Genomic DNA, 19,755 nt, shown 5'->3' with positions numbered 1-19,755 from the left:
AGCAGCCCGATTATTTTGAAAAGTGGGTTAAAAAAGTCACTGTAAGGCAAGGACCTTACATACCAAGCTCCAGCCCTCGGTGCATTAATATGGCTGAGTGGAGATACTAACATAACCTTACCTGTAATGGCATGAACACACCACTGTAATAATTCATTTAGAATGATGACACCTGAGACCTAATTTAAAACTCCTGGATGAATACTGTTCTCACATTCAAACCCCAAGGCTGCTGCAAACATACCTAAGAAATCCTAAGAACTATAGAGAGCCTAATTGAATTGGACTTAAATGGACCATTGAGGTGGCCTCACAGAGCTCTGGGGAATTTATATTGTCTATACCGTATCAGAATCACAGCTTGAACTGAATAACGGGTTACATTCAATCATGTTACTGTAACTCATGCTTGAGGAAAGGGGGAAACCTTTTGCTATCAGCAAGGCTGTATGGAAAACAATTTCAAATCACTTTAAACCCGGTTGGCAACTACTTTGCCAATTATGGAGTCCTTTGGGAAAGGTGTGTGCTAGGGCTCGGGACTAAATGATTTATGTCAAGCGCCCCAGTCCCCCGAGGCACATACAGGAGGCTGGAGAGGAGGTGCTTGTGGCTAATTATTTCTCCTAAGAATACTTTAGCAAGGTAATTTGCGCTTGCAGATGAGTCACTCCACACACTGAATATAACACAGGGAAAGCAGAGACTTCAGTGCTACAGCACACCGACAGATAAAAGGGAAATGAACGGGATCTTCAGTCCTTAATCTCCTATGCAAAACCCCAGCCCCACCGGCCCCCCTGCCTGCCCCCCTCTCCCGCAAGGGCCCCTCACCAGCGGTGCTCAAGGGGGACCACAGAGGAATGCCAAGCAGAGCCTCATCACCACACCTAATTACAGAGAGGAGCCAGCATTTGAAAGGCTGATAAAAGTGTGCACTCTCGGTGATGGTGGTGCAAATCTGCTGGCGGATGGGCATGCAGGAGGGAAAAGCTCAGCAAGCCGAAGCAGGTAGCGGCCAAATGCCTTTCCAGCATTTCTGCCTGTGCATCCCCTCGGCACGCTGGCAGTTTCTTTGCTCCTGTTGTCTAAAATCTCCTCACAGGTGCACTGTTGACACTGTGTTATAATTTATGAAGCTGCAGATGCCTGGAACATGTAATTCATTTTGCAGATGGCAAGTGTAAATTCTGCTGTTCCTCACGTGGCACAGACTTACCTGTTAATAAAAAAGCCGACCTCACAGATCCAGGCTACTCCAAGAGAGGTGTAGCAAACCCCTTTTGAATGTGTTGCTGCCATCAGGTAAGGCGTAAATAGCATTGATCTTGCAGATGATTCAAGCCTGATTTCAGGACCGCCTCTACCCCAAAGCTCAGGGGTGTGAGGTTTGGGAGTGACTCAAAGTGGGGCGAGTTACGGTCAGAAGTTTGGGGTTGATTTGCAGCTAAAGCACATGTTAGATGGTCGTGCACTTTCTGAACACTGCCTCCCAGATTTTCGGCTGATTTTAACCCGTATCATGTAATTGAAATTGATTCAGCCCCGCTCGTTCATGCTGGCTGAGGTGCTGGCTTTGGGATTTCAGGACCAGTGAGAACATGGATTCGTGACAAACGCAGATCTGCTTTCTTGATCAGGAGTTAGTAGAGATGCAGACACACTCCCCTTTTGAAAAATGCTTTGAAGCAGCTGAGAAGACAAAAGAGTGCTGAAAGTCCCCGTGGAAATGACACTCAAATCTTCTGAGCCTGGACAGGTGCACAGATGAGCCCCAAGCCCCCAGCTGAGCCCAGGGCTCTGCACAGCAGATGCACTGGTTGCACTGGTGCCTGCTAGCGTGTGGGTGGGCAGTGAGCCACCAGGGATGCAACCTGCAGCTGCAGCGCCCGGCATGGATCAATCCTCAGTAATAACCTGGGAAAGATGTAAAGCACCTTTCTTTTTTTCCTGCAGTGATATAGGCAATAACACAGCTGTCATAGATGGAGAGGGGCCAATGGATTTGCTAAGCCATAGCAAACAGATGAGTTGTGAAATACCGAGTAGCTAAACCAACTGGCTTCAAAACAGCAATCCGACCAAACGTGGCTCCTGGGTAAGTCTAGTTTGTCCAAAGGATCTGTGGACTTCTAGTCTGCTCATGCGACAGCCTTTCATTGGGAGTGTGAAGCAAAATCCATTCTTGTTGACCCAATTAAGGCTCGGCTGCAAGGAACAGCCACTGCTGAGAGGCTCCTCTCTCAAGCACCAGCCGCAGGGGAAAGCCAGTCTAATGCCAGCTGCCAGGGCAGTGAACGTGCAGTGTTAGCAGGCATCATAAACCCGTGGCTGGCAATAAAAGGGTCTGTATTTTGTAGCATTCTGGACTGTATACGCTGAAGTGAGCAAGCTCCGGAAGAGCCTTCCGCTGAGGTTTGTTTGGTTTTTTTGCTTTTCTTTGGACATATTTGAGCCCAGGTTTGAAGCATTCACGTTGTGCTGAAGAAGACCCTGACTCATGGTATCTGTTAGAGAGGAGAGGAAGGGAGGCAGCTGAGAGGCAAAACACACAACCCCGTTTTCCCTGCCCCGGCTCACCCTGTCTCCCCTGACTGCTGGCTCTCTCCAGAGTGCAGGAATAACACCTCAGGTCAGGTTAGTCTCATAAAGGAGGCAGGGCACGTACTGCTCATCCCTTGTGGATTTAAGCCACAGTGAAGGTTGCGTTGGAAGCTGTCACCTGGCACGCTGGCAGGGTGCTGTCCTCTGCCTGATTGCTCCAGCCTCCTGGTTTCTTGGGCACTAACCTGCCCCAAAAGCCTGCCTGCAAGAGAGCAGCCGGAGCACGTTCAGCAGGGAGTGTGCATGAAATGGGGCACTGGTTCAGCAGAAAGTCTTTCACTTGCTCTTTTTCTTCTTTTTGATCCACTTCCCTTGAGCCTTTTCAGGTGTGCTCACCATCAGCCACACAAATCCCTGCCACAACAGCTTAAGAGTGATTCTTTCTGTCCCGGCTGATGAGAAAAAACATTATTCTGCAATATGGTCAAGATCTTCCAGGTCTTCTATTACTCAGAGAAAGATCACAGGAAAAACTCACAACTCTTTCTCTTTCAGTATAGGGAGTTTACAGCTATGTTATGCAGATCTTTTATGCATTTCTTTGTATTTTTTTTTTTTTATTCTTCCCAATCTCTTTTAAGCTTCTTCCCCTTTGCACATCTGAGCTTTGCTGATCACAGAGGTCAAACAGATTGAAAACATGTGTGCAAGTAAAGTGGCTTCACCTTTGACCTCAAGCTATTCCTCCTTGGGAACATTTAATTTGCTCTAACCAAATGTATTTTTATTTTAATGGAATGCTCTTTGCCTGAGGCAAACTGTGTGGAAGTCCATCAGATGTGTTTTCATTTTACCACTTTGTAGAAAAGTGTATTAATCCATTTTGCTTTACATCTGGAATTTTTTTAACACAGCCCTGGGATTTTCCCCTCTATCTGCAGCACTACCCATGGCTCCTGTGCAAAAAACAAAACAGAGCAATATGAAATAAAATGGACCAAAGAGGTGTGTTAAGAACAAAAGTTGATCCTGATTGCAAAGGGCAAATTTTTTTGGCATCCTGGGTCTATATATTTCTATTTCTGGTAGGTCATGTATTTTTCAAGGATGATGCTATGTGCTATGCCAGAGTGCAGAAGATGTGAAAATTTGGCTTATAACACTATCCTGGATCCTTCTGGTGAGGTGAGGTAAGCTTTACATTAGGATCAAGCTGTGGCTACAGCTCCTCACTTTCAGCTTGCGTCTCTGTGATTTAATTCAAGGCTCACAGCACTTTGTGGCAGAACACAAAGCAGAAGATGCAACCATTTCAGACTCTGTTAGGGTTTTGATTGCTTTGAAAGTCTTACACATTAGTTTCTCCTCAGCAGCTCCCCTAAGCCGTTTGGAGCAGTTTTCAAGCTGCTATCCAATGCATTCATGCATAGCCCATGCATATCTGCCCAGCCTACCTGTTACTAGTATAATAACCAGGAGATATAGCTAGCTTTAGTTTTATTTTTTTGCTTTGTAAGAGATAATTTCCAGCTCATGTAATCTTCATTGTTAGCTGGCTCACCATTTTGATCCTGCCACCTCTCATTTCTGAGTCGAGTACTGAATTCAACACAACATGACAACCCAACATGAGAAAGCTGGAGTAAATGTCATCCCCTGACAGACCCGAATGACGGAGCAAGTCTGTGCCCGGGCATCTCCATTCATTTTGCATAGTCCCCGCATCCTATTTGGGCAACTTGCTACTGGAAGGAACATCCCTCCCCTTAAAACCCAGAAAGGCGAACGAGCCCCTGCGTGGCTGCAACGTTGTCCTACTTTTCCACTGTGCCTCCACTTAACAGTCTGTTGTCAGAGGAAATTATTTCAGTACTACTACTGTCTAAGAAAACTACAAAAAGCCATAACAGCAACAAAAAAAAGGATGGTGTGTAGATATATAAAGCTATATTTCCCTCTCTTGTGGATCCAAGGGAGGATTCCCATAGTTGCAGGAAAGTAGAGCCTACTGAGATTATTCACTGTGAGTAAATTCAGTAAATTGGGGGGATGTGTGAGGGGGTATTTTTTTTCCTTTTCTTCTGTGCATGCATCAGTTACTCCTCAACAAGATCCAATTTCTATTAATGGGAATATTATTCCTAAGTATTTGTTAAATAGCTTGGACAAAGCATTTTCAGTCCAGTGAGAGGTTCACTTTGGCTATTCACTATTCATTATTCACGGTGTGTGTGTTCACATAAGTCATATGGTATTGTCTCTGCTCCTTACTTGAATAACTCTAGTTAAACAGGAGACTAATGAATGTTGGAGCACACATGGTGAATAGCTAATAATGAGGAACATGTTCTCTCACTTGCACCTGTACTCGGCAATAACCAGGGCTGTCTTACAGCATGGGGTGGTGGGGCCCGTAATCTGGGCCTCCCAGCTCCAAAGGCCTCTTTTCCCCCCGCTGTGGCACTGTGTTTGCTGTGCATATGCCATACAGGTCACTCGGGTGTGCAGCATGTTGCTGTGTGCCATGAGACACTACTGTTTTGCTCAGCTGGACTTGGGGCATCGGGAACCCATACGAGGGCTTTACCAGTAGACACTGGTATGTAAACCAGCTAACTTCTCAATATAGGGGGAAGGAAATGGGAATTTGGCTATTTAAATGTTAGGAAACAGGAAAGAAACATGGGACAAGACCATGGTCAACCCAGCCCCTTATGCTTTACTCTAGCAGGAAATCCAGCTCCCTCATATTGCGGTTCTGATGCAGAGGAATCAAGTGGTGAAGTACCTCCACAGCAAACTGAAGGTGTGATTTTAGCACAAGAAGAGGAATCAGTGCCAGGTGCCAGTTAACCAGCGTGACTATCAGTACCCCTGAAGGTGCACTGTACAGGCTTTAACACCCACTGGCAGCGAGGGACTCGGGTGTGTGCCTGGTGACTAGCTTGCAGGTTGGACAGCTGCAGAGAGGCTGTGCAGTCATATGGCTGTGACCACCACCTTTAATGCAGAGGGCAAAAGCATCCCTGATCATGCACCTTTCTCCTTACCACCGTTATTCATCCTTTTTAGGTGTGTTCTCTTGTGTCTTCCATGATCTTATGCTTGCCACTACTAGGTTAAAGCTGGCATGCTCATGATATCACCTCCCCCAATTTGCTTTGCAGCCATGTCCACTGCTGCTGAAACCCAAAGGTACCTCTGAAAAGATGGTAAGTAAACTTCATATACACCATCACAGTCACTGATGAAGGAGTGTGGAGGAAAACATTCTCCTTTCAAAAACATTTATTCTTATTTCTCTGTATTGACATCTTCAGTTCATGCACTAGCATATGCTCACCCTCCTCATATCCTGTGCTAAGCCATCTCTCCAAAGGTACTGAAGGCATGTGTTAAAGCTGCTAGGACTCATAAAGTCTATAATTTAGATGAAAATGTGTGTGGTGGAGTCGCTGTCTGCTAAGCAACTCCTTTTCCATGCCCTACTGTCTGATGCTGGTCAGAGTACTTCTGAGGAATGGATACCTTTATGAATTTAACCCTTTGGCCCAGAAAACTTTCAGAATTCAGGGAGAGTTTACTGAAGTAGCATTTGTGGCCATCTAAATATAACAGGTGACTTATTGCTCACAAGAAATAGCAAATTGAATATATCACTATGGATATGCTGAAAATATCTTAAAAATTGTTTTTACTCATCAGCTAGCACATCTCTGAAATCTTCAAAGAGCTGGTAGGTTTGAGGGAAAGGCTAAACATTTTCAGCTGTTTTTTTGAGAAGCAGAGGTGGACCTGCCATTGCGGGTATCACTAGGGAAAAGGAGAAGATTGGCTGTGGCCCCAGGCGATGGATAGACCATGGATTTATTGGATCTCTTCTGGCAGTTCGTTCCATCGCCAGATACCTTCAGCCAACAGTGGTGGTTTTGCCATCACAATTGCCTTCATATTTTTAGAGGTTGTGTAGCCATAAAAGAGGTTTTATGCCTCCTTCTTATTACTTAGGAGGCTGGTGGGGCAGGCCTACATTGCTATGTTGCTTTTGTCTCTTCATAGTCTTGTGCTCTCCCATCTGCTGACTGCTTCTGCCTTTTTCATTTCTCATCGGGGAGACTACAAGGTCTCTTGGTGCTGGGAACATTTTTCCTCATATGTTTGCAGTGCCTAGCACAACAGAGCCCTGATCTCTGCTGGTGAATACTAGGCACTCAAGAAATACAGACAATAAATAATACTCATTCCTGCTGCATTTGTCTACCTGTGCTATAGATGAGATGGGAGAAGGTGGCTCTTAATCTTCTTACTGTCATGATTATACAGGTATATTTCTGATAGAGAACTTTTAAACTACCATACAGTGAAAAGTTGGAAGGTCTCTTGTAAATCATACTATACTCACATATAAACATAACTTAAATCAAGCTGACGAGCAATACTCTCAACAGGATAAATATCTGATACTGGATTTATTTCGGATCTATTTACACAAAGGATTGATTACGATCGATATCTGCCCTCGAGATGAGCGGGGAAACAAAAATGCTAGTGATCAGCTAAGCTCGACCACTTGATGTCACTATTGCTTGACAATGTGCACATGCAACTGCAAGAGTATAAATGGGGTTAGTTCAAAAGAAGAGCGGGATGGGGTTTAGAGAAGGCCTCTGGGCCATCTATTTAAAAAGAATGAGAAAGATACACTATTTAGCAATGCGCATAAATTCTGCTTCTGTACATTTAGCCGCGCTAGTGGAGAACTCCGTTCCCTTCTGTACGCACGGCTGAAAGTGCTCTGTCTGGGTTTTGAGCAGAAGGATTCGTACGCTTTTTGCTTGTTCACTGTAAGAACAAGATGCTTCTCATCTCTCTGACACCTCTGTGTGAAAAGCATTGTGGTACTGGGCAGAGGGCCCCTCTGATCCAGTGGTCCAGGCTTATATTAGTAAACCTCCGAATTTACCGTACGCCAGGTAAGACTGGGTCCATAATGATAAGTATGAAGCAGAATACTTTTGTCCACTGCCATGAAGCTTTCTGGCTACCTGGCTGATTTTTACAAAATGCAGCCTGGATTTCTTGTGATGAGTTTGGGACCTCACCTGTGCAGTCGACAGAGGAAACATTTCTATTTGCTTACTGCAGAGATTTTACCATTCAGCAATCTTGTTAGTCGCAGTTGAACCAGTAAATTATTTATCAAAGGCCACGGTGAATAAATACCTAATACTCCTACCCACACAACTTCATCTAAGTCCCATGAAACCGGGCAATAAGTTTCATCTCCTTTTGAAAGGCCTGAGGTTACTAAATAATTCAGAAGCTTCTCTCCTGGCTGTGATAGGATGCACAGCTTTAAACTACCTCAAAGTGCTTTTTGTTAGGAATTAAGCTACACTGGTCACTCCTTTTTCTTTGTCTTCTGGTAATCCGGGTGTTTACTTGGATGAAAAGTGGGTGAATGCCTTTGTGCGTGAAACTCTGACACCAATTGAAAAACAAATTCTTTGCTCTTGGAAGGACTAAAAGCACAGGCAGTTTGGGTATTTCTTTCTTGGATCATCCTCCTTTATGGAGAACTCTTGGAATTGTCCTGTTTGGGAGAAGCTGCAAGTGTGCTGTGCTTGCTCTGAATATTTGTATTTTATCTGCTGGGAACTTTTAACTTGTTTTTATTTTTTTTTAATTATCAATAATCAATTCACTTTTTCCCTGCTGTTGGCTCTCCCCATTGAGAAGTAGTGTTAGTTATAGCTGCTTACATGGCTCTGATTACAGGTGAGGGACAGAGACAGGGACAGAATGCCCATAGGTGGGATTTAACCCACATCTCCTAAGCCATGAGCCAAGTGCCTTTACCATGGGACAAGCTTTCCTTACTGTTAGGAAAGTAAAGCTTGAATCTCACCAGGTCTCCAGCAGGTCCCATTTCTTTCTAAAAGAAGTTCAGCATCACAAGCAATGCCTGTAAGACCCTGGGTTTACTTCTTTATTTTCCCCATAGAAACCCTGTGTGGATGACTACAGTAATAGGTGTTGTCTTTCTCCTTCCCAGGGAAAAGGGAGATGGGCCCTTGCAAGGGAGGTGGTTGTCTATCACTTCAGCAGCTGCAGGACTCCCACTCCTGAAACCTGAGGAACTGGCTCAGGTATCTCTTGGCCCTTCTTAACAAAAGACCAAGATACAACACTGAGTAAGTTTTAAAGCTGAGGTAACATGTAGCGGCTCCACTGACATATCGCTGGATGGTCACTAAAAGCAGACAGTTCAAAATAATGGTGCACTGAATCAAAAATCTGCTGTTTTGTTTGCAGGTCTTTCAGTCCAGGCATCACACTTTGTATGAGCCGGAGAACAAGAGGTGAGATCCTAGCTGGCACCTCAAACAGAAATGTTCAGGACAAGCCTGTGCACCCTTGTGGCATGGTGCGCTCTTCTTTGCTGTTAGTCTAGCTGGCTGCAGTGGAACTGCTCATGCTAGTGCAATCATGATTTAATCATATTAATAGTGCTGAGCAACTGAGAGAACCATGGCAGAAAAGACATAAATGCATGAAAAATACCCTTTCTGCCAAGCACTGTACTTTTTGTGCAAAAAATTGCAGCCTCTTGAGAATTTTAAACCACCCTAAAGTATTACATGTTGGGGCAACTGTTCTTTACCAAGTTCTGTAGCTTGTTTTAAAAATATCAGTAGAAAGGCTTTTTTGCTCTATTAAACTACATATGTTTTAAGAGTAATTTCCATGGACTCCTTATTAATTTCTATAGCTCCCTGTTTAATTTTCTTTTTTTTCATAAAGAAGATTGTAAAACTCTAACTAATGTGATTGGTGACCAAGTTTGAGGGATGTGTCATGGCATTTTTAAATGAGTTGGCCTTCATTTCATTCAGTCCATTCTCTGGCAAACTCCAACCAACTGTACAAGAACAGAAGAAAGATCTGAGCATTTAAGCTGGATTGTGAGTGGGAAGGAATTGGAATAGTCTTTAATGAGCTGTAGCAGTTTGGTTTTACTTCTCCAACAGTCATGTATACTTTAAGTAAAAGACCAAATTGAGCATTTTAAGATGTCTCAGAGTCACCCTATCATTTTAGCATTACCTGGGCATTCTGGTGTGCTCTCCCATTACAAGACCTGTCTGGAATTGAATGGTCAGTGATGATAAACAGTGATAATAGATTACTGAGTAGGGGGAAGGTAGGAGATATTAATAAGGTAAGATTTTTAATTAATTTTTCAAGTTAATTAAAATGTCCAAAAGCACAATAAAACTGCAGAAAATCTGGCAAGGGAATGGCAGCCTGTCTGATTAATGCAAGTCAACTGTCTTCTGAGGGTAATAGTAATAATGATGAGATTATGGATATGGAAGAACCTGCTAAAGAGATATGAGATGCATGTGGAATACAAACTGTGTCCTAGTTACTATTTTATGGTGCACAATGGATCTTATTAAGGAGGAATAGCAGTAAGAATTACCACTGAATTGCTCAATAAAAGTATTGTGTAATTAACAGTGCTGCACCATCAGCTTGAGTGCTACCTCCCATTGATACTCCATATCCTCCGTTTACTTTTAGTTTTTAACTAAAGTATGGGAGTTTCAGCGGCAGTTGCAGGCAGCTTGAAAAACACGTTGCCTTGTGCATGACGATGCTTGGAGAAATGGAAGCAAGCATTGAAGTGCTGGAGTGGAATATGATATTCAGAAGACACTGGGAAGAACTTCCACAAGTGAGAGTTTGATACTCCATTCCCTCAGTGAAAATAACACTGAAACAAAATAATAACAATAAACATGACAGAGAAAGTAAAAATACTTCCTTTCTGGCATATCCTTAGTCTAATGATGCCAGGACAAAAGTAGCAGAATGGGTAGCAGCATCTCTGTGGGTGTCAGTGGGGTCTGCAGAGGTTTTGCAACCTCTGCAGTTTTGCAAACGTGCCCTCCATCCAAGCAGAAAAGAAGCCACACTGAGGTTGGTGCAAAAGCGATGAATGGGATTCACTGATGGCTATTTTTTCAGAGCATTAAGTTTCTTATTACATATATGCACCATGTGCCTCCTGCAGTGCTGCTCTGGCCTTGGCTGGGTATTCTAGGCAGTCTCCAATAGAAGTATTATAAAATATTAATTAGAGACATCAGTATCATACAGGAGAGGATACTTGTATAGTTCTGTCCTGGTGGAAAAGAAGCAGTCAATATCATCGGAAAAAAAGTGGTGTTTCTAACCCTTGCGGTAGTTCACTTAAGTCTCAAAGAAATATCCTTGCCATTGAAGGAGAGATGTAAACCAAAGCTTATACCCTTTGAGCTTTGCCCATCATTGCTTTTTATAGAAAAACACAAGCTGCTGGCTGCAAAGCCAAACTCTTCAAAATTAATATCGAAAGACCAGTTTGACCGCAGATTTGGCCAGACCAGAAATGAGATCTGAACTGCCCATGTGTTTCAGGACGTTTGGAGCCTGAGTTATGATACAGCGAGCCTGTGCTCATAATGAATCGCTAGCGCTTTTTTTTTTTTTTTTTGCTAGCTAATTTTTTCAGGTTCCTGGCTAGGTTATGCTATGTCCCATGTTCATTTTATTCAAGCTTCTTTCTGTCAAGAGCAAAATTCTTAATTCCATCTTCAGTGTTTACCCAGGCTGCTCTTAAAAATGAAAATAGTATCTGGAGGATTTTAGTCTTGGTGAAATAATAAAGTAAAGTAAAAGCCTCCTGTCTTGAATTCTGAGTAGGCTGCATCACCACATGCAAGAGAAATTGTTGCTATAGATTGCCTCGTTATTAAAAGGGGAGGGTGGGGAACAGCAAGGAAGGTTTGAAGCCTGTTGATGTAAAACAGAACCAGTTTATAGGGAGCTGGCTGAGGACTGAAGTTTTATAAGGTGCACTTTAAACAACCATGCAGTGTACTAAAAATATCATAAAAACTATAGCTTCTAGCCACAAGTTTCAGAAAATGCTTAGTGGCAAAAAGAGAAAAAGCTGCAAGATACAGGACATAAAGAAAATCTGATACGCAGAATGGAGGAACATTTAGGTCTGGGGTTTTGCTTCAGGCTCCAGTTTAGTGCGAGCACAAAAAACCACTGCTAATACTGCCATAATATTCAGTAGGACAGTATATGTCTCCTTAGTGGCAAAAGTATATAACTGCCACAGGAGGGGAATCACAAAACATTCAGTATCTGAGACCGATATAGATCTTTCTCTCCACCCTCTGCAGACCCCATTGACACCCACAGAGATGCTGCTACCCATTCTGCTACTTTTCTCCTGAAGACCTCGCGGGATTTATTGAAGCAGCTGAACTGCTCGACGCTTGTCGAGGCCCATCGCTCCTTCGCTCCCATTTAATCAGAAGAACACTGCCCGCAGAGGCTGGGGTGAGCGGTTCCTTCTGTAAGGCCTCTGGCAAGCGATGCTCTCTGAACGGGCCGCCCTGCTGCTGGAATAGCAATGGCCCAAAGAGATGGTCTGCCATGTTGCAGGCTTGGAAGCCAGTCCTGAAAAGCGTTATCAGAAACCAGCCACTGGTGTTGTTTGCACCAGGGTTTTCTTAAGACTTTTCTTTGTGGCTTTTTGTCCCCAGCATCTACCAAAAGGAGAGGTAAGTGCTGGGCAGGTTTGTTTGCATCTCATGTGTACGCGTGAATTGGCCTCTGGAATTGACTGCTCTTGGAAATGAGAGGAGAGAGAGACTGGAAAGGGCAAGAAGGTTTAAATGAAACAGAAAAACTTGCATGGATGTCATGCACATTTGCTGTACTTACCAGGGCATTTAAATGCTTCTTCAGAGGTGCATGGCATGGCCCTGTCAATCACAGGATTTAAAGGGGCCCATCAGAGATATCTCTCTGAGGCAGAGTACCTGCCCCACCCCACTCCTGGCTACACGCCGTGTCAGAAAGGTGTTAACTCGCCACTGGTCTACGACAGGAGCAAACTGAAACATCCCAGTGCCACCTCAGCTTTGCTGCCTGGCACAGATGGGATCAAACAAGGGCTCCTTCCCTTCCACCCCCCTTTTGGAGTCAGCCTCTTCATCTGATTTAAGGAGAGGGAATGATACCTCGGTGTGCAGTTTCAGTAGCAAATCCCATACGGTGGTTGTAAGGCAAGAGGGAGAAAATACTCGTTCTGAAAACCACTGCAAGTATTTTTTTTACAGGATGTTAAAAGCCCGCTTTTAAACACTCCTCTCCCAGTCCTCACTTGCAATAACAGGAGCTGGGGTCAGGCATCCTTTCTCGCAGTGATTAATACCTTACTACAAGAGGACTGTCATTAAAGGGAATGAGACAGCCCACCGAGCAAGGCTTTCCTCTGTGGGAGAAAGAGTGGCTCTGTATCTGCCAACTGTGGCAGGCACTGAACTTGCTGGTTTTCGCCGCCGCTCAGGCACTCAGATCTCCAACTGCCATCTCGCATCCTCGGTTTATGGCAAACATAAAACAGGAGGCCGTTCAAAAAAAATAAGATAAATCAGACCCTAAATTTAAATTGTGCTGATATAAATCATTCATGCAACAGATTGCATTTATTTATTGCCTTTGTTTGCAGTGGAACAGATCTGTTAGATGCACCTTGTAGAATTCATAGATTAAAAAATAAAAATCCTTACGAGATACACTCTTTGTGCCCAAAATGCAGCACTTTTTACTATTAAAACCTTTATTCATCTTCAGGGGGAATATTCTGGCACCATTTCATCCCATCATCTTCTTCCTCCTTCTCATCTCTGAAGTTCCTTCCCAGCCACAGAGATGTGTTTCGTGCTCCAGCTCTGGTGGCCCGTGGCCCTTCCGACCTCAGCTCCAGCCCATTTCCTGCCCGGAGGAGACCTGGCAGCAGCCTCATGGGCAGCAGAGTGCTGGGGAGGGGAAAGTGACCTCGTATCTACTCTTGGGACCAGAAAGAGAGGACAAAAGTTCGTTTCAAAAAAATCTAAAAGTGGGGCAGTCATTCAAAGACTGAGAGTCACCTCTCAATAGTGGGACATCTGGTGACATTAGCCGAAGTTTCATAAAAGCTCCCTATGGCCTTTTCAGAAATAGAGCAGGTTTCAAAAAGAAAGAAAGAAAGAAAGAAAATACAGAGCCCTATGTATTGGTGTTGATTTATCTCCATCTTCTGTCATAAGGTACTGCTAAATCCAGCAAAGGATCTTCACTTGATCTTCTTCTTCTCCGAAACAGGAGAGATGGCTAGTCATGAATGTATGTTATTTACAAAGACGTGGTTTTGTCCTGCTTTCTTTCTTTATTTCATTATTTATTGAGTAAGATAATAGCTTATGGTACTTACACAGAGCCAGCTGTTTGCAGGATGCCAAGAGCAGGTGGTCTGGGAGGCCTCTGATGAATTGCAAAAGACACTTACCAGCTGCTATCGCTGTGTGAAATGAGCAAACCTGCAAAATCTTTATTTTCAATTGGATTGTACTTTCAAGTAAGCAAGGGAGACAGCCAGTATAACTACAGACCATGACCAACAACCCACATAAAGTGTGTGCAAACACAAGTGATTAATGTACCAGGATTTGAAAACATCTAAAACGAACAACTCAGGTTTAATAGGGTGCATGAGAGAGAAGGGGAGCAGGAAGGGATGGGTGAGAGCTGGGGTATGCATGGGTGGGCTGCAGGGCAAGGGGCTGCTTACACAAAAAGAGGAATAAGGCAAGAAGGAACTATTTGACAAGTCTTAATAGTCTATATTGGGTTCTTAGCAACTCCCATATTTTTATTCAGTCTTGTAAACAATGGTGTTGGACTTGAAAGTTTTCATGGTCTTTTTCCTTCTTTCTCTCATCACCCCCATCCCTCTTTTCCCTCCCCCCCCCCCCCCCCCCCCCCCCCCCCCCCCCAAATATGTAGGGCACTCTTGTGTGCTGCCTCACCAGGGCACAATCCTTTGGTGGTAACCAGATCCTCAAATGGTCACCGAAGAGATGCAGGGATAATGGGTTACAAAGACAGACATTAATAAGGTAAGATAAGAGAGGGGAGGTTTATTAATTTTTCAAGTAAAGTTAGGATGCCCAAGGGCACAGTAAAACTGTAAAGAATCTAGTGAGGGATGAGAGGCCTAGCTGATTAATGCAAGTCAGCTGTCCTCAGAGGGTGATTGCAATAATGATGAGATTATGGAAGAACCTGCTGAAGACAAATGAGATGCATGTGGAATAAAAACTAAGTGTCCTAGTTACTCTTTTGGAGTGCACGATGGATTTTATTAAGGAGGAACAGCAATATAAATTACTGCTGACTGAGATGCCAAAGTGAGGAGCTGGGCTTGCTTTGCTGGAGTTTCTTTGCCTGAGACGTAGCACGCAACCCAGGGTGCCTTGCTTGAAAACAATCCAAAGAAAACATGGAAAAGTTAAATCGGGGCTTCCTCCCCTATTGCAAAAGAAGATAATATTTCTGCTTGGTCTCTTTGATGTGCCTTTTCCTCCCCTCCCTTGCCTCCCCCTTCAGCTCCATTACCTCATTCCTTCCCTATGCTGGGGTGGATAATTCAGGGCTTCCCAGTTTGTCCCAGGAGCCCTTACCCTGTCCAGAAGTGGCTCTTCTCCAGGCAGCCCCACCATGCATTGCATGAATAAGGCAATGTTTCTGAGGGCAGCAGTTTTTCCAGGCTGCCTTCCTTCCTTTTCTCACCTGCCTTTCCCATCTTCTCGTTCCTTGCCTTTTCCCCCCATTCTCTTGCCACCCCTACCACCTTGTCCTTGGTGTCCCCAACTTCTTTTACTACCTGCTCTGGCTTTTCACCCTCTCCCCTGGATATGGTGCTGCCTGCTGGTCCCATGCAGATGGACCCTCCCACCAGCCCTGTGACCACCACCATGGCCTCCTGGCTCCTCACTTCTATACAGTAACGCAGGGACCAGAGGCACGATGATTATCATTTTCATGGGTGTTTGGGAGTTGATCAGCACGCAGAAGACTTGGCAGGGTAGCATGTCCTCTGCAGCGTCTAAAAGGCGTAGGATTAACTGCCCAAGGCAGGAGGGCAGGGGATGGCTTCCAGATGCAGGGGGCTGGCGAGCCTGCGCCGAGTCACGTGGTGAGAACCAACGTGTAATTAACAGCGTGGTAACAAATGGCACGGCGCAGTCTCTTGTATAAATTTTCCAGTTCCTCTGTTTCTTTTCAGTGTATTAACTGTCCATGGTAACAGGAAATAAGAAATTATAATATCGACTGCTTGTGTTACAGTGCAAAGTCAGCATTTCCATTAGAAAATCTGTTTCTAATGGGTTTGAGTAATATAATCATGAACTTTCACTTCAGGATTAATCCTGGTATTTAGAGGTCCCAGCCGGACTGCATTTTTTCCCCCTACAAAATTCAGTAGATCAGTCTGGGCATTACAAGGCTTTACCACCTCCCCACAGCCCAGAGTTCGCTTTCTCCTGCACACTTTCATCTTCCCTTTATAGTCCTTGTAAAGTCACGGCATGGTCTTCTCATCTCTTTTGCTGTGATGATTTATTTTTTTTAATGGATGTAAGTAACTACTGGATGTCAAAACAGCCTTTTCTCCCACAGTCTAAATATGTAATTACCTGATAGATGGGCATTTCTGTATTATTAAGGTGGTATAAATACATATTTATGCAGCAGACAGTAATGACTTCATTTTAGCAGCTCCCTACATATATATTTACATGACAGACCATAATGTTCTGCAGCGTCAACCCCCATAAACCTCATTTGCGACACCCTGAATCTGCTGCGTTTCGCGCCCGGTGCTACAGACGCTTAGCACAACTTTACATGGGGATCCCCTCTTGCTGGGGGAGCGGTCACTGCTGGACAAATGGAAAATGACATTACATAAATAAAATGTATTTTCCAAAGGAAAGGAAAAAACAAAATCGCAAACAGACAAAAATAACAGCCCTAAAAGATCATGTAAGTATCGTGCCTCTGATTCCCAGCAGCAGATGTTTCGGGTGTTGAAACTCCCACCAGAACAGCTGCAGGAATGTAGAATCACATCTGGGCTTGCGACGGGGCTGCATCATTACCCACCGACAGCAAAACAGCCAGATGCTTCCAATTCGTTTTAGGGACAGAGCTTAAAGTTTGAGCCCGTGAACATCCCTGCTTTACAACCACTACTTACTGCTGGCCGCGGTCGTTCCTGGATGTGCCACCAAGGTGGTGGCACAAGCCAGTACGTGGCCGAGCTGCCGAGCGGCACTGCAGGGGGGTGGCTCACCAGCAGTCCCCTGGCATGAGGGGCAGAGCTGGGGCAGGGGGTCTGGGCTGGCTCAGGGCCAGCAGGGCCGAGAGAAGGCACAGCCCCAGAGGAGGGCAGTGGAGGTATTGCTCCTGTCACTTATTGCCGCAGTCCTCCCTGGGCCCTGCTCCCTCGTTGCGATGCCTGTGATGCCTTTCCTCTCCTTCCACTTTCGGCCTCCAGCGACTGTGTTCAGCACACGCTGCGTGCTTTGGGATGGTGCTTCACGTGCTACTGCAGGACGTGTAATGGGAGAGCGCCAGCAGCTGGCTTGGCCCCTGAGTCCTGGTGCTCACGTCTCCTGCCACCCCTCCTTCCCTGCACTGGCTCTGCTGGACGGAGTGACCTGTGGACTGAAAGCGTCCCTCTCCAGCAGCACTCACATTCACGTGTTAAAACTGCTTGGAAGGAAGAAGTTTTGCTTTCGCTCTGGCTCCTTGCATGAGTCCAGACCAGGACTCCAGCTCCCGTTGCACAAGTAGATCGGCTGAAGACTTTTCCTTCAGGCGACGGTTACTTGGTCTGCCGAGTACCTAAAGTACAACTTGGTTGCTCTCTAGCAGTGTTTTTCCATCTCCCTAATGGGACTTCAAACTCAGTGGTGACAGCTGGAGTGTGCTAGTTCATTGTTTTATGGAGGGTTGCTCTTACTTACTCGCCGTACCACATTTCAGCACTGGCTGATGCCTGGCAGTGGTTAGCCCTGCTGTTAGGATGAAAGGACAGCCTTGTCTCCCTCGCTTCTAACTTGTCTCAGTGGGAGTGCAAGCATAGGCACAGACAACCACTTTCTCCAGCCTGATATTCAAGAGAGAAGTAGTCTTAAGGCATAAATATACAGCTCTGGTATCAATATCTAGATTCTGTAAAAAATCTAGAGTCTGAAACTCATCAGAGGTAGGTACTGACCCCTGGGCCACTAGGACAACTCAGACAGTACTGCCCTCACCACACCATAGTTATTAATATGATAATTTATTATTTTGCATGTAAACATATGTAAATAACTGAAGATTATTAGATACATGATTTGCAATAAAATGACTGATTTAATCAAAGGTTGCTACTGCACAACCAAACGTCGTAAAATATCTTTAAAAAAACAAAGAACTGGTATAAAAAAGAAAATGACACTGCAAATATTTACCACAACATGCTTGTCTGTCACCTTGTTGTCACCTGCCCGTAGCCATAGACTACAGAAGAGGCAGCAGAAGGTTTTAATATGGCTTCTAAAATGCCTACAAGAATCACACACAGGCTCCAGTTGACAAATGGGGCCGAAGTGGTTTAGCTAAGCTTACCAGTATCAAATGGTTTAAAGTACAGACATACAAGCAGACGGATTTCTCCTTCTAGGGCGGAGGGTTAATTTTCAGTGAGGCAAATGGCATCCATATTCTTGCATGAGGAGGAGACAGTTCTCTACTTGTATGTTGTCAAGCAAGATCATTGCTAGAGGAATTGATGACAATCTTTGACTTTTAAAAAAATATTTCTAATCTACAAATCAGAACATCCCTCTCCCCAGGGAGGGGATGTTTCGTGGTTTCATATTGTTTTGATTATTGCTGATGAATGTATGTTATGACAGCAGCAATAAGGTTCAATAGGATTAGATAAACTTTGGATACTGCTGAGAATGTGAATTGCTCTCTCAAATTGATCCTTTTATCTAAGATCTTCCCCCCTCACCAACATCACGTGAGGGTCAGGAGGAGGAGGAACAGAACAGCGCTTGAGTCAGACAGAAGGAGGATGCGGCCAAACCCTCCCTGGTGCAGGGAGCCCCATTTTCTGTGTCTGTGGTCCCCAGGAGTGTGGGTTGCCATGCTGGAGAGCTGCTCTTGGAGAAGCCCCATGGAGAAGGGTCTCCAGCCCACTCCGTCTGCACCCCTCTGTCACCCTGGATTTCCGTGGCCCTCATTTGATCTCTGTCTTTTGGGGTTTTCATAAGTGTCCACCTTCATAGCTTTACTGAACAGGAGAAAATGTTTGGAGGGAGGTTCCTCCCTTTGAATGCTGTGAACCCCCAGTGGTGGGGCGAGCATGGGGTGTCCCCGAGCCCAGGGAGGGCTGTACTCACCCTCCAACATGCAGGCACTGCTCTTCAGCTTCTGAAGGGAAACGGGGAGGTGCAAAAATCCAGAAGGTTTCACAAGCACCTCTGAAATAAATTACAGAGTGTAAACTCCCCACGGCTCGAGGCTGCTGTTGAGGTGGCAACCACAGCCAAAGCAGACCTTGCTTAAAAATACCTGCAAGGTTTCTTATGAGTTCACCTACGAGTGCAAATCCTTTCACTGCCTGCAGGGTTCATTAATGTCATCATTGCATTGTGTGGAAGCAAAATGGCAATATAGAGCAACTAATGAAAACAAAGGTTAAGTACAATTTCCCTGCTTCCCAAGGGAACAGGGTTTTTTCAGGAAACAAATTTCTGTCTATGCGTGAGAAATTATGCAGCTTTCTTTTTTTCCTTTCCATAAAATTTTATACAAAACTTAATCATAAAGAGGAGGAACATATTAAAGTAGTGTCTGTTTGGAACAGAACATAGTATTATAGACTAGAGTACATGAGAGAAATCAATAGCTTTGTATAAGCGTGAAGTCCATAATCACTCTACAGACATACCTTAGAGAATATATGCATTTTAACCGTCTTTGTATAAAACCTTCCAGGGAACTGAACATAATAATAATTAATCATGTAATTAATACTTAATTTATAAAGGGCACAGTATGCCCCACTCTCCTGCAGAGGCACTTGGGGTGATAAGCAACTGAAAAATAGAATTAAAATAAAAATAACTCATTAAAATGAAGACAAGAAAGATAATAAATAATGTGCATATGGAAGCACTACAAGGGGAGGAAAGATGTGCCACTGCAAATGCATAGGCAAAACAGAAAAAACGTAAAAGCTCCCAGCCTCATCCT

Source organism: Gymnogyps californianus, chromosome 2 (assembly GCF_018139145.2).
Source record: "Gymnogyps californianus isolate 813 chromosome 2, ASM1813914v2, whole genome shotgun sequence".
In the NCBI taxonomy this organism is placed as follows: domain Eukaryota; kingdom Metazoa; phylum Chordata; class Aves; order Accipitriformes; family Cathartidae; genus Gymnogyps; species Gymnogyps californianus.
This window is presented reverse-complemented; position numbering follows the sequence as displayed.